The 12000-nt window shown below is 46.7% G+C and overlaps 3 non-coding genes and 23 pseudogenes across 3 annotated transcripts; all 26 read left to right on the top strand.

Annotated features, from left to right (window-relative positions):
- Window positions 1-3691: 3691 nt before the first annotated feature.
- Window positions 3692-3810, top strand: LOC144185154 (5S ribosomal RNA). Its single transcript, XR_013324793.1, has one exon. It is a non-coding gene; the product is annotated as a 5S ribosomal RNA (ribosomal RNA).
- Window positions 3811-3866: 56 nt separating this feature from the next.
- On the top strand, window positions 3867-3985 carry LOC144190480 (5S ribosomal RNA; annotated as a pseudogene).
- A 56-nt stretch (window positions 3986-4041) lies between these two features.
- LOC144182762 (5S ribosomal RNA) lies at window positions 4042-4170 on the top strand (annotated as a pseudogene).
- Window positions 4171-4226: 56 nt separating this feature from the next.
- On the top strand, window positions 4227-4345 carry LOC144188590 (5S ribosomal RNA; annotated as a pseudogene).
- A 56-nt stretch (window positions 4346-4401) lies between these two features.
- On the top strand, window positions 4402-4520 carry LOC144189181 (5S ribosomal RNA; annotated as a pseudogene).
- A 3427-nt stretch (window positions 4521-7947) lies between these two features.
- LOC144188312 (5S ribosomal RNA) lies at window positions 7948-8066 on the top strand (annotated as a pseudogene).
- A 56-nt stretch (window positions 8067-8122) lies between these two features.
- LOC144185039 (5S ribosomal RNA) lies at window positions 8123-8241 on the top strand. Its single transcript, XR_013324792.1, has one exon. It is a non-coding gene; the product is annotated as a 5S ribosomal RNA (ribosomal RNA).
- A 56-nt stretch (window positions 8242-8297) lies between these two features.
- On the top strand, window positions 8298-8416 carry LOC144186567 (5S ribosomal RNA). Its single transcript, XR_013324824.1, has one exon. It is a non-coding gene; the product is annotated as a 5S ribosomal RNA (ribosomal RNA).
- A 56-nt stretch (window positions 8417-8472) lies between these two features.
- Window positions 8473-8591, top strand: LOC144190479 (5S ribosomal RNA; annotated as a pseudogene).
- A 56-nt stretch (window positions 8592-8647) lies between these two features.
- On the top strand, window positions 8648-8776 carry LOC144182676 (5S ribosomal RNA; annotated as a pseudogene).
- A 56-nt stretch (window positions 8777-8832) lies between these two features.
- On the top strand, window positions 8833-8951 carry LOC144185231 (5S ribosomal RNA; annotated as a pseudogene).
- A 56-nt stretch (window positions 8952-9007) lies between these two features.
- On the top strand, window positions 9008-9126 carry LOC144189304 (5S ribosomal RNA; annotated as a pseudogene).
- Window positions 9127-9182: 56 nt separating this feature from the next.
- LOC144189928 (5S ribosomal RNA) lies at window positions 9183-9301 on the top strand (annotated as a pseudogene).
- A 56-nt stretch (window positions 9302-9357) lies between these two features.
- LOC144183563 (5S ribosomal RNA) lies at window positions 9358-9476 on the top strand (annotated as a pseudogene).
- A 56-nt stretch (window positions 9477-9532) lies between these two features.
- Window positions 9533-9651, top strand: LOC144190897 (5S ribosomal RNA; annotated as a pseudogene).
- A 56-nt stretch (window positions 9652-9707) lies between these two features.
- LOC144190109 (5S ribosomal RNA) lies at window positions 9708-9826 on the top strand (annotated as a pseudogene).
- Window positions 9827-9882: 56 nt separating this feature from the next.
- On the top strand, window positions 9883-10001 carry LOC144191707 (5S ribosomal RNA; annotated as a pseudogene).
- A 56-nt stretch (window positions 10002-10057) lies between these two features.
- LOC144182565 (5S ribosomal RNA) lies at window positions 10058-10176 on the top strand (annotated as a pseudogene).
- Window positions 10177-10232: 56 nt separating this feature from the next.
- On the top strand, window positions 10233-10361 carry LOC144186439 (5S ribosomal RNA; annotated as a pseudogene).
- A 56-nt stretch (window positions 10362-10417) lies between these two features.
- On the top strand, window positions 10418-10536 carry LOC144182089 (5S ribosomal RNA; annotated as a pseudogene).
- A 56-nt stretch (window positions 10537-10592) lies between these two features.
- On the top strand, window positions 10593-10711 carry LOC144189507 (5S ribosomal RNA; annotated as a pseudogene).
- A 56-nt stretch (window positions 10712-10767) lies between these two features.
- On the top strand, window positions 10768-10886 carry LOC144191444 (5S ribosomal RNA; annotated as a pseudogene).
- Window positions 10887-10942: 56 nt separating this feature from the next.
- LOC144190585 (5S ribosomal RNA) lies at window positions 10943-11061 on the top strand (annotated as a pseudogene).
- Window positions 11062-11117: 56 nt separating this feature from the next.
- Window positions 11118-11236, top strand: LOC144188508 (5S ribosomal RNA; annotated as a pseudogene).
- A 58-nt stretch (window positions 11237-11294) lies between these two features.
- LOC144182976 (5S ribosomal RNA) lies at window positions 11295-11413 on the top strand (annotated as a pseudogene).
- Window positions 11414-11469: 56 nt separating this feature from the next.
- LOC144182107 (5S ribosomal RNA) lies at window positions 11470-11588 on the top strand (annotated as a pseudogene).
- The last annotated feature ends 412 nt before the right edge of the window (window positions 11589-12000 follow it).

Here is a 12000-nt window from a genome sequence, read left to right as displayed (position 1 = left end):
ACGCTCGCGCCGACGCACTCGGCGACGCAAACCATCCACCTCGAAGACACCGGACTGCTTGGAATGTATAAGAAACCCCTCAGAATCGTTTAGGAATTTTGTAATGGACACACCGTGGTGCGGGGCTCTCAGGCACATCATTTCTAGAGATGAGCCACAGCTGGTAGAAGAGTTAGAGCCGCAGCGTACTCATACGCCCCACCACTGCTATGCACGTCGCCCTGGGAAGCCTTTACCGTTTCATCATGATGCCCAGGTGCGTACAACCACCAGAGAGCGCCCAAGTTATCTTATGCCTATGCCCAGAGGAATTGATTCACCATGGAGGGAGCCTGAAGATTCTGGTGAGGAGGACACCCGTTGAGGAAGTTCCCCACGGCCAGCAGCGTGGCCAGGATCTTCTTGAAGGTCCGGTTGCCGGCCAGCTGCTCCATGCCCAACTTCAGGTCAAACAGGGGCTCGGCGATCTCCTGCTCGAGTGCCTCATAGTTGAGTTTGAAAGACCACAGCTGCAGGCGGGGGGTCAAGGCGCTGACGGAAGCCAGGCCCGAGAGGAATTCCTCGGCCGTCCCCAGGGGAACGTCGGGATTGGCCGAGCGAGCCTCGCGGATCTTCTGCTTCTCCTCCTCTGTGGGCGTCATGCTCAGGATCTTCTCCACACCCTCCTTGTTGATGGCAAAGTCGTCAAAGTTGAGGATGGCGCTCTTGATGACGTGAACGGCGGGCAGGACCGTCATCCCGATGTTGATGGCGGTGCTCCGCTTGGAGTCCAGAACCAGGATCTCGGACTTTTTGCTCTCTGGCGCTTTCTTGGCCCATGGCGTCTCTTTGGCCCTGGACTCAAAGAGGTGCTCCAGCTTCCCCATGTCCACTTGGACCTTGTCCAGTGACGCCAAAAATAATCTAATCACGTAATTAGTGACAGCTGATAGTTATCGTGACGTCATGCCAGGAAAGGCAATCCAACCACTCCTGACAAGAGCATCAAATAAAGACAATTTGTCGGTCTTTCGGGAACAGATTTTCTTGAAAAATAACCCTTTCGCTATGATTTCTAGAATTTTACTGACATAATGCAAGTGCATTCGCAGCTAGCCCTCAGAGATAAAATGAGTTGGATTTCCATCTCCAACAATACCAGCCGATATGTTATTTGAGGTTCTTGATCTGAATGAATTAAATGACCTCCGGTATGCAGTACAACTGTAGAGCAATTACTGTAAATTATGTTCATTCTTTTCGTCCCTACCTTTCCACATAGCCTCCTTACTGTCATTATTTGTTCCTTGGGAGAGAGTCCGATTAGGTCAAGGTTTGAAAGGGCAGGTCACTAATAATAGCGCCGCTGAAAATAATCTCGAAAATGCCACTGGTCTTTAATTAAGATTCCTAATCTATTGGAAAATAATTTAAATGTCGGAAGATACTTTCATTAACTCATTGGCTATCGTTGACAAAACAAGCCGTCCAATTTAGCGGAGTAGGAGAGATGGCAGCAGATAAATAATTCATTTGCTGCCGCCCTCGCATTTGATTGGATGTGATGAACTAGGTAAAATTCACAGCAGGATTAAAAAAAAAGGCACATGTTTGGATCTTTATAATCATGATTTTTTTCCCTATTCATGTTCTTGTAACTATCCATGTACTTTCATTTTGTGTGGCTCCCTGCTGCTCCTAGTCTGATTCTTTGTGGTTATGTCATGGTCATATATTGTGTCATCATTTCATAGAAGGATTTTACTTGGAAAAATGATAATGAAATGGAAAAGGCTATGTCTGTAGGCAAAGGTGTTTGGTTGTTGGCTCATAGAAGGGGAAAGATGGCAAATACAATATTAGAGGCAAAGAAAAGTGAAGAGCAAGATTGAAAACGGGGTCTGTTCCACGGCATTTTGTCCCAGCCTCACAGTTCTAGGATTTAGGGTTGGAACCTAGGTTACTCACCACTGTGTTGAATTTGAATGTTCGAAACAGGCTTGCAAAGGTTTTCTCCTTCATTCTAAAAACCTGCAGGGTAAGCTAGTTGAATGCTCTAAATTTCCCCTAGGTATGTGTTTGAGCATAAATTGTTGTCCGTCTCCTTCTGCTCTGTGATTGGCTGACCACAGATTCAGGGTTGTCCCCCGCCTGGTGCCCGTAGATAGCTGGGATAGGCTTTAGCACCCCCCGTGACCCTTGTGAGGATAAGCGGTTGAGAGAATGAATGAATGAAAGAATACTAAACAATGTCTTTCACATGACGATCATTTATACTAAACAATTACTATTAGTTTAAGCATGTGAAACTATGATAAAATATGATTTGGATTTTACAGCATGTTTTCGTAACCTGTTTTATGTTTATTTATATAAACAATAGACACCTTGTAAAGCATTGCTGTTGCTTCACATGTATTTCTTAGGGGCCTAACATTCAACCACATCTAAGCAGCAGTACTTGTAGACTTGCATTCTGTGAAGCGCAAAGTGTCCTTCTGTTCTAAAGAGACAGAACAGCAAGAAAAGGACTCTGTGCAACCTTCTTTACTCTGTAACAGCGGGATGATGCTTTTTGTGTTGAAAGGATGGAGTACAAAGTGTAAGCGAATGAGTGGAAAGTACTGCAGACAATGTACGACTGTTTTTTTCTATTTTTTTTCCGTGCAGTTGAGGAGTGTAGTTTGCAAGATCCAGCATGCCAGTACTATTGAATGCTGGGTATTTTGCTGAGCCTTCTTTAAAAATTACTTCTCTTATCATGTAAAAGTAGTGATATCTGAACAGACAGAAGAATAGTCAGTCATTTTCTTCTTAAAAAAATAAAAATAAAATACTTGTGGTTGCTAGAGTTATACAGTAAAAAAGGGATGTGTGCATGTGGTGGTGGAGCAATATAATTTTAGTTTCAGTGAAATGAAAAATCTACAATAGTGTTCCAATAAATTGGTGGTTATTGAAGTGCTATACCAATTGAATGTAATTTCTGGTAAAATTCTGTAGCTCCAGTGTTTAACCATAAATCCTATGTGATTTTTTGTTTTACAGTGTAAAATGTGAAAACACTTATAAATCCCATTTAAATTCAGTGAATTCATTTAGTTGTGCTGCCACTACAACATTGCACCCAATCGGTGAGTCTTTAATTGAATCTGATTACCAGTCGATTTGAATTGAATGACTTGACCCCGCTGAGATATTTTCTCTAAAAGAATAATGGAGTTGCTTATTTGACTATTTAGTATTGTTATTTTGTTATCTTTTTGCATTTGGTGCTTTTTTTAAACATCTACTACTTTACATTATAATTGCTTGATCTGAGGCAGTTGGGTTGTAAAGGTTTAAATCAAAATTCAAAGTACGGTAATACACATATATACACACGATGCAACAGATGTGCAGTCCATTTGCAGCGTCCAGAAGTAAAACAACATGTGAAAATTGAGTGTATAGAGTGCAAAAAGTCTTACTGCAATCAAGCTGACTTTACTCCTTTGTTATTATTGCTGACTCAAAGACAAATACCAATTTGGCCTGAAATGCACAAAAGTAAAACATAGCTGTATATATTCCTGCCTTTTCCCCCCTCTTTTATAACCTGAATATTCCAACTGACTTTGAATAATGTCAAATCCCAATTGATTTGGGTAGCAGGTGTAGAAGGTCGAATTAATACTTTAGCTCATGGGTGTCCATCTGCAAGAGCAGTACCGCTCACGGCCATACCACCCTGAAAAGGCCCGATCTCGTCCGATCTTGGAAGCCAAGCATGGTTGGGCCTGGTTAGTACCTGGTTGGGAGACCGCTTGGGAATACCAGGTGCTGTGAGCATCATACCCCGCATCTTTTTCGACATTTCATGGGTGTCCATCTGCAAAAGCAGTACCGCTCACGGCCATACCACCCTGAAAAGGCCCGATCTCGTCCGATCTCGGAAGCCAAGCATTGTTCGGCCTGTTTAGTACCTGATTGGGAGACCGCTTGGGAATACCAGGTGCTGTGAGCATCAGACCCCGCATCTTTTTCGACATTTCATGGGTGTCCATCTGCAAGAGCAGTACCGCTCACGGCCATACCACCCTGATACGGCCCGATCTCGCCCGATCTCGTCCGATCTCGGCAGCCAAGCATGGTTCGGCCTGGTTAGTACCTGATTGGGAGACCGCTTGGGAATACCAGGTGCTGTGAGCATCATACCCCGCATCTTTTTCGACATTTCATGGGTGTCCATCTGCTAGTGCAGTACCGTTCACGGCCATACCACCCTGAAAAGGCCCGATCTCGTCCGATCTCGGAAGCCAAGCATGGTTCGGCCTGTTTAGTACCTGATTGGGAGACCGCTTGGGAATACCAGGTGCTGTGAGCATCATACCCCGCATCTTTTTCGACATTTCATGGGTGTCCATCTGCAAGAGCAGTACTGCTTACGGCCATACCACCCTGAAAAGAACCGATCTCGTCCGATCTCGGAAGCCAAGCATGGTTCGGCCTGGTTAGTACCTTATTGGGAGACCGCTTGGGAATACCAGGTGCTGTGAGCATCATACCCCGCATCTTTTTCGACATTTCATGGGTGATCTATCTGAAATCCAGATCAAATTCTGGATTTCAGATAGATCAGTTGTCATCATGCACCTTTTACCAAGACTGGACCTATAGTAGGACTTAGATGGAGAGCTATCTTAAAAAGAACATGTCCTCATTACTTGGGGGAGAAACAAAGGATCCAAAATCACTCAGAGCTGTCAGGAGTGGTTGGATTGCCTTTCCTGGCATGACGTCACGATAACTATCAGCTGTCACTAATTACGTGATTAGATTATTTTTGGTATTTAAGCATTATGATTTTCTGTGGGCGCGGTTGGATCGACTGGTTAAGTTCTGGTTTCGTTTCCTGTTAATCCTCGTAGTAATTGCTGTTTCCATTGACGCCACGCCGCATGTTCAGTTCGTTTGTAATGAGTGGTCAAGCCAAGTTGTTTAAGTTATGTTACCCCGTTTATTAAATCAACCAACAAGAGCTACAGATCTGCCTCACCTTTCCAATTACTTCGGCGACTCTGCATCTGGGTTCAACTTACCCTACGATCGCGTCGCACTACGCGGCGAAATCGTAACAGCACGATCCAACCATTATGGACCCAGCGGAGCGCCACCCACGCTCGCGCCGACGCACTCGGCGACGCAAACCATCCACTTCGAAGACACCGGACTGCTTGGAATGTATAAGAAACCCCTCAGAATCGTTTAGGAATTTTGTAATGGACACACCGTGGTGCGGGGCTCTCAGGCACATCATTTCTAGAGATGAGCCACAGCTGGTAGAAGAGTTAGAGCCGCAGCGTACTCATACGCCCCACCACTGCTATGCACGTCGCCCTGGGAAGCCTTTACCGTTTCATCATGATGCCCAGGTGCGTACAACCACCAGAGAGCGCCCAAGTTATCTTATGCCTATGCCCAGAGGAATTGATTCACCATGGAGGGAGCCTGAAGATTCTGGTGAGGAGGACACCCGTTGAGGAAGTTCCCCACGGCCAGCAGCGTGGCCAGGATCTTCTTGAAGGTCCGGTTGCCGGCCAGCTGCTCCATGCCCAACTTCAGGTCAAACAGGGGCTCGGCGATCTCCTGCTCGAGTGCCTCATAGTTGAGTTTGAAAGACCACAGCTGCAGGCGGGGGGTCAAGGCGCTGACGGAAGCCAGGCCCGAGAGGAATTCCTCGGCCGTCCCCAGGGGAACGTCGGGATTGGCCGAGCGAGCCTCGCGGATCTTCTGCTTCTCCTCCTCTGTGGGCGTCATGCTCAGGATCTTCTCCACACCCTCCTTGTTGATGGCAAAGTCGTCAAAGTTGAGGATGGCGCTCTTGATGACGTGAACGGCGGGCAGGACCGTCATCCCGATGTTGATGGCGGTGCTCCGCTTGGAGTCCAGAACCAGGATCTCGGACTTTTTGCTCTCTGGCGCTTTCTTGGCCCATGGCGTCTCTTTGGCCCTGGACTCAAAGAGGTGCTCCAGCTTCCCCATGTCCACTTGGACCTTGTCCAGTGACGCCAAAAATAATCTAATCACGTAATTAGTGACAGCTGATAGTTATCGTGTCGTCATGCCAGGAAAGGCAATCCAACCTCTCCTGACAAGAGCATCAAATAAAGACAATTTGTCGGTCTTTCGGGAACAGATTTTCTTGAAAAATAACCCTTTCGCTATGATTTCTAGAATTTTACTGACATAATGCAAGTGCATTCGCAGCTAGCCCTCAGAGATAAAATGAGTTGGATTTCCATCTCCAACAATACCAGCCGATATGTTATTTGAGGTTCTTGATCTGAATGAATTAAATGACCTCCGGTATGCAGTACAACTGTAGAGCAATTACTTTAAATTATGTTCATTCTTTTGTCCCCCGCCTGGTGCCCGTAGATAGCTGGGATAGGCCTTAGCACCCCCCGTGACCCTTGTGAGGATAAGCGGTTGAGAGAATGAATGAATGAAAGAATACTAAACAATGTCTTTCACATGACGATCATTTATACTAAACAATTACTATTAGTTTAAGCATGTGAAACTATGATAAAATATGATTTGGATTTTACAGCATGTTTTCGTAACCTGTTTTATGTTTATTTATATAAACAATAGACACCTTGTAAAGCATTGCTGTTGCTTCACATGTATTTCTTAGGGGCCTAACATTCAACCACATCTAAGCAGCAGTACTTGTAGACTTGCATTCTGTGAAGCGCAAAGTGTCCTTCTGTTCTAAAGAGACAGAACAGCAAGAAAAGGACTCTGTGCAACCTTCTTTACTCTGTAACAGCGGGATGATGCTTTTTGTGTAGAAAGGATGGAGTACAAAGTGTAAGCGAATGAGTGGAAAGTACTGCAGACAATGTATGACTGTTTTTTTCTATTTTTTTTCCGTGCAGTTGAGGAGTGTAGTTTGCAAGATCCAGCATGCCAGTACTATTGAATGCTGGGTATTTTGCTGAGCCTTCTCTAAAAATTACTTCTCTTATCATGTAAAAGTAGTGATATCTGAACAGACAGAAGAATAGTCAGTCATTTTCTTCTTAAAAAAATAAAAATAAAATACTTGTGGTTGCTAGAGTTATACAGTAAAAAAGGGGTGTGTGCATGTGGTGGTGGAGCAATATAATTTTAGTTTCAGTGAAATGAAAAATCTACAATAGTGTTCCAATAAATTGGTGGTTATTGAAGTGCTATACCAATTGAATGTAATTTCTGGTAAAATTCTGTAGCTCCAGTGTTTAACCATAAATCCTATGTGATTTTTTGTTTTACAGTATAAAATGTGAAAACACTTATAAATCCCATTTAAATTCAGTGAATTCATTTAGTTGTGCTGCCACTACAACATTGCACCCAATCAGTTAGTCTTTAATTGAATCTGATTACCAGTCGATTTGAATTGAATGACTTGACCCCGCTGAGATATTTTCTCTAAAAGAATAATGGAGTTGCTTATTTGACTATTTAGTATTGTTATTTTGTTATCTTTTTGCATTTGGTGCTTTTTTTAAACATCCACTACTTTACATTATAATTGCTTGATCTGAGGTAGTTGGGTTGTAAAGGTTTAAATCAAAATTCAAAGTACGGTAATACACATATATACACACGATGCAACAGATGTGCAGTCCATTTGCAGCGTCCAGAAGTAAAACAACATGTGAAAATTGAGTGTATAGAGTGCAAAAAGTCTTACTGCAATCAAGCTGACTTTACTCCTTTGTTATTATTGCTGACTCAAAGACAAATACCAATTTGGCCTGAAATGCACAAAAGTAAAACATAGCTGTATATATTCCTGCCTTTTCCCCCCTCTTTTATAACCTGAATATTCCAACTGACTTTGAATAATGTCAAATCCCAATTGATTTGGGTAGCAGGTGTAGAAGGTCGAATTAATACTTTAGCTCATGGGTGTCCATCTGCAAGAGCAGTACCGCTCACGGCCATACCACCCTGAAAAGGCCTGATCTCGTCCGATCTCGGAAGCCAAGCATGGTTCGGCCTGGTTAGTACCTAATTGGGAGACCGCTTGGGAATACCAGGTGCTGTGAGCATCATACCCCGCATCTTTTTCGACATTTCATGGGTGTCCATCTGCCAGTGCAGTACCGCTCACGGCCATACCACCCTGAAAAGGCCCGATCTCGTCCGATCTTGGAAGCCAAGCATGGTTGGGCCTGGTTAGTACCTGGTTGGGAGACCGCTTGGGAATACCAGGTGCTGTGAGCATCATACCCCGCATCTTTTTCGACATTTCATGGGTGTCCATCTGCAAAAGCAGTCCCGCTCACGGCCATACCACCCTGAAAAGGCCCGATCTCGCCCGATCTCGGAAGCCAAGCATGGTTGGGCCTGGTTAGTACCTGGTTGGGAGACCGCTTGGGAATACCAGGTGCTGTGAGCATCATACCCCGCATCTTTTTCGACATTTCATGGGTGTCCATCTGCAAAAGCAGTACCGCTCACGGCCATACCACCCTGAAAAGGCCCGATCTCGTCCGATCTCGGAAGCCAAGCATTGTTCGGCCTGTTTAGTACCTGATTGGGAGACCGCTTGGGAATACCAGGTGCTGTGAGCATCAGACCCCGCATCTTTTTCGACATTTCATGGGTGTCCATCTGCAAGAGCAGTACCGCTCACGGCCATACCACCCTGATAAGGCCCGATCTCGCCCGATCTCGTCCGATCTCGGCAGCCAAGCATGGTTCGGCCTGGTTAGTACCTGATTGGGAGACCGCTTGGGAATACCAGGTGCTGTGAGCATCATACCCCGCATCTTTTTCGACATTTCATGGGTGTCCATCTGCTAGTGCAGTACCGTTCACGGCCATACCACCCTGAAAAGGCCCGATCTCGTCCGATCTCGGAAGCCAAGCATGGTTCGGCCTGGTTAGTACCTGATTGGGAGACCGCTTGGGAATACCAGGTGCTGTGAGCATCATACCCCGCATCTTTTTCGACATTTCATGGGTGTCCATCTGCAAGAGCAGTACCGCTCACGGCCATACCACCCTGAAAAGGCCCGATCTCCTCCGATCTCGGAAGCCAAGCATGGTTCGGCCTGTTTAGTACCTGATTGGGAGACCGCTTGGGAATACCAGGTGCTGTGAGCAGCATACCCCGCATCTTTTTCGACATTTCATGGGTGTCCATCTGCAAAAGCAGTACCGCTCACGGCCATACCACCCTGAAAAGGCCCGATCTCGTCCGATCTCGGCAGCCAAGCATGGTTCGGCCTGGTTAGTACCTGATTGGGAGACCGCTTGGGAATACCAGGTGCAGTGAGCATCATACCCCGCATCTTTTTCGACATTTCATGGGTGTCCATCTGCTAGTGCAGCACCGCTCACGGCCATACCACCCTGAAAAGGCCCGATCTTGTCCGATCTCGGAAGCCAAGCATAGTTCGGCCTGGTTTGTACCTGATTGGGAGACCGCTTGGGAATACCAGGTGCTGTGGGCATTATACCCCGCATCTTTTTCGACATTTCATGGGTGTCCATCTGCTAGTGCAGTACCGCTCACGGCCATACCACCCTGAAAAGGCCCGATCTCGTCCGATCTCGGCAGCCAAGCATGGTTCGGCCTGTTTAGTACCTGATTGGGAGACCGCTTCGGAATACCAGGTGCTGTGAGCATCATACCCCGCATCTTTTTCGACATTTCATGGGTGTCCATCTGCTAGTGCAGTACCGCTCACGGCCATACCACCCTGAAAAGGCCCGATCTCGTCCGATCTCGGAAGCCAAGCATGGTTCGGCCTGATTAGTACCTGATTGGGAGACCGCTTGGGAATACCAGGCGCTGTAAGCATCATACCCCGCATCTTTTTCGACATTTCATGGGTGTCCATCTGCAGGAGCAGTACTGCTCACGGCCATACCACCCTGAAAAAGCCCGATTTAGTCCGATCTCGGAAGCCAAGCATGGTTCGGCCTGGTTAGTACCTGATTGGGAGACCGCTTGGGAATACCAGGTGCTGTGAGTATCATACCCCGCATCTTTTTCGACATTTCATGGGTGTCCATCTGCTAGTGCAGCACCGCTCACGGCCATACCACCCTGAAAAGGCCCGATCTCGTCCGATCTCGGAAGACAAGCATGATTCGGCCTGGTTAGTACCTGATTGGGAGACCGCTTGGGAATACCACGTGCTGTGAGCATCATACCCCGCATCTTTTTTGACATTTCATGGGTGTCCATCTGCTAGTGCAGTACCGCTCACAGCCATACCACCCTGAAAAGGCCCGATCTCGTCCGATCTCGTCCGATCTCGGCAGCCAAGCATGGTTCGGCCTGGATAGTACCTGATTGGGAGACCGCTTGGGAATACCACGTGCTGTGAGCATCATACCCCGCATCTTTTTCGACATTTCATGGGTGTCCATCTGCAAAAGCAGTACCGCTCACGGCCATACCACCCTGAAAAGGCCCGATCTCGCCCGATCTCGGAAGCCAAGCATGTTTCGGCCTGGTTAGTACCTGATTGGGAGACCGTTTGGGAATACCAGGTGCTGTGAGCATCATACCCCGCATCTTTTTCGACATTTCATGGGTGTCCATCTGCTAGTGCAGTACCGCTCACGGCCATACCACCCTGAAAAGGCCCGATCTCGTCCGATCCCGGAAGCCAAGCATGGTTCGGCCTGGTTAGTACCTGATTGGGAGACCGCTTGGGAATACCAGGTGCTGTGAGCATCATACCCCGCATCTTTTTCGACATTTCATGGGTGTCCATCTGCTAATGCAGTACCGCTCACGGCCATACCACCCTGAAAAGGCCCGATCTCGTCCGATCTCGGAAGCCAAGCATGGTTCGGCCTGGTTAGTACCTGATTGGGAGACCGCTTGGGAATACCAGGTGCTGTGAGCATCATACCCCGCATCTTTTTCGACATTTCATGGGTGTCCATCTGCAAGAACAGTACCGCTCACGGCCATACCACCCTGAAAAGGCCCGATCTCGCCCGATCTCGGAAGCCAAGCATGGTTCGGCCTGGTTAGTACCTGATTGGGAGATCGCTTGGGAATACCAGGTGCTGTGAGCATCATACTCCGCATCTTTTTCGACATTTCATGGGTGTCCATCTGCTAGTGCAGTACCGCTCACGGCCATACCACCCTGAAAAGGCCCGATCTCGCCCGATCTCGGAAGCCAAGCATGGTTCGGCCTGGTTAGTACCTGATTGGGAGACCGCTTGGGAATACCAGGTGCTGTGAGCATCATAACCCGCATCTTTTTCGACATTTCATGGGTGTCCATCTGCAAGAGCAGTACCGCTCACATGGCCATACCACCCTGAAAAGGCCCGATCTCGTCCGATCTCGGAAGCCAAGCATGGTTCGGCCTGGTTAGTACCTGATTGGGAGACCGCTTGGGAATACCAAGTGCTGTGAGCTTCATACCCCGCATCTTTTTCGACATTTCATGGGTGTCCATCTGCAAAAGCAGTACCGCTCACGGCCATACCACCCTGAAAAGGCCCGATCTCGTCCGAGTTCGGAAGCCAAGCATGGTTCGGCCTGGTTAGTACCTGATTGGGAGACCGCTTGGGAATACCAAGTGCTGTGAGCATCATACCCCGCATCTTCTTCGACATTTCATGGGTGTCTGTTGGGTTTGTTCTGTTTTACTATTATAATAGTTATATTAATTCATTTCTTTATTAAATCATTCTCTTTCTTTTCTCTGTATTAATTCATTACTTTGTTAAATCATTCTCTTTCTGTTTTTCAAAAGTGTTGAGGTCACACCAAGTCATCTTTAACCTGGACAGCCTGTTCCAGGATGGTTATACAGATAATCCACCCAATCTGGGTCCTTGAGATTTGGTGGGCCCTTGGTGACGAGGACAGGGCTATTCGGACAATAACAAGAATATTGTTATCGTTATGTAACCGTACACTTCGGGTTTTTCTGTATGTAACGACTATATGATTATGATTATATTATATGATTCTTAGGTCAAGGAGGTTGTATAATTACT

The sequence above is a fragment of the Stigmatopora nigra genome, unplaced genomic scaffold (genome assembly GCF_051989575.1).
Source record: "Stigmatopora nigra isolate UIUO_SnigA unplaced genomic scaffold, RoL_Snig_1.1 HiC_scaffold_24, whole genome shotgun sequence".
Lineage (NCBI taxonomy): Eukaryota > Metazoa > Chordata > Actinopteri > Syngnathiformes > Syngnathidae > Stigmatopora > Stigmatopora nigra.
Note: the sequence above shows the minus strand (reverse complement) of the source record. Positions and strands in the feature narration are given on the sequence as shown.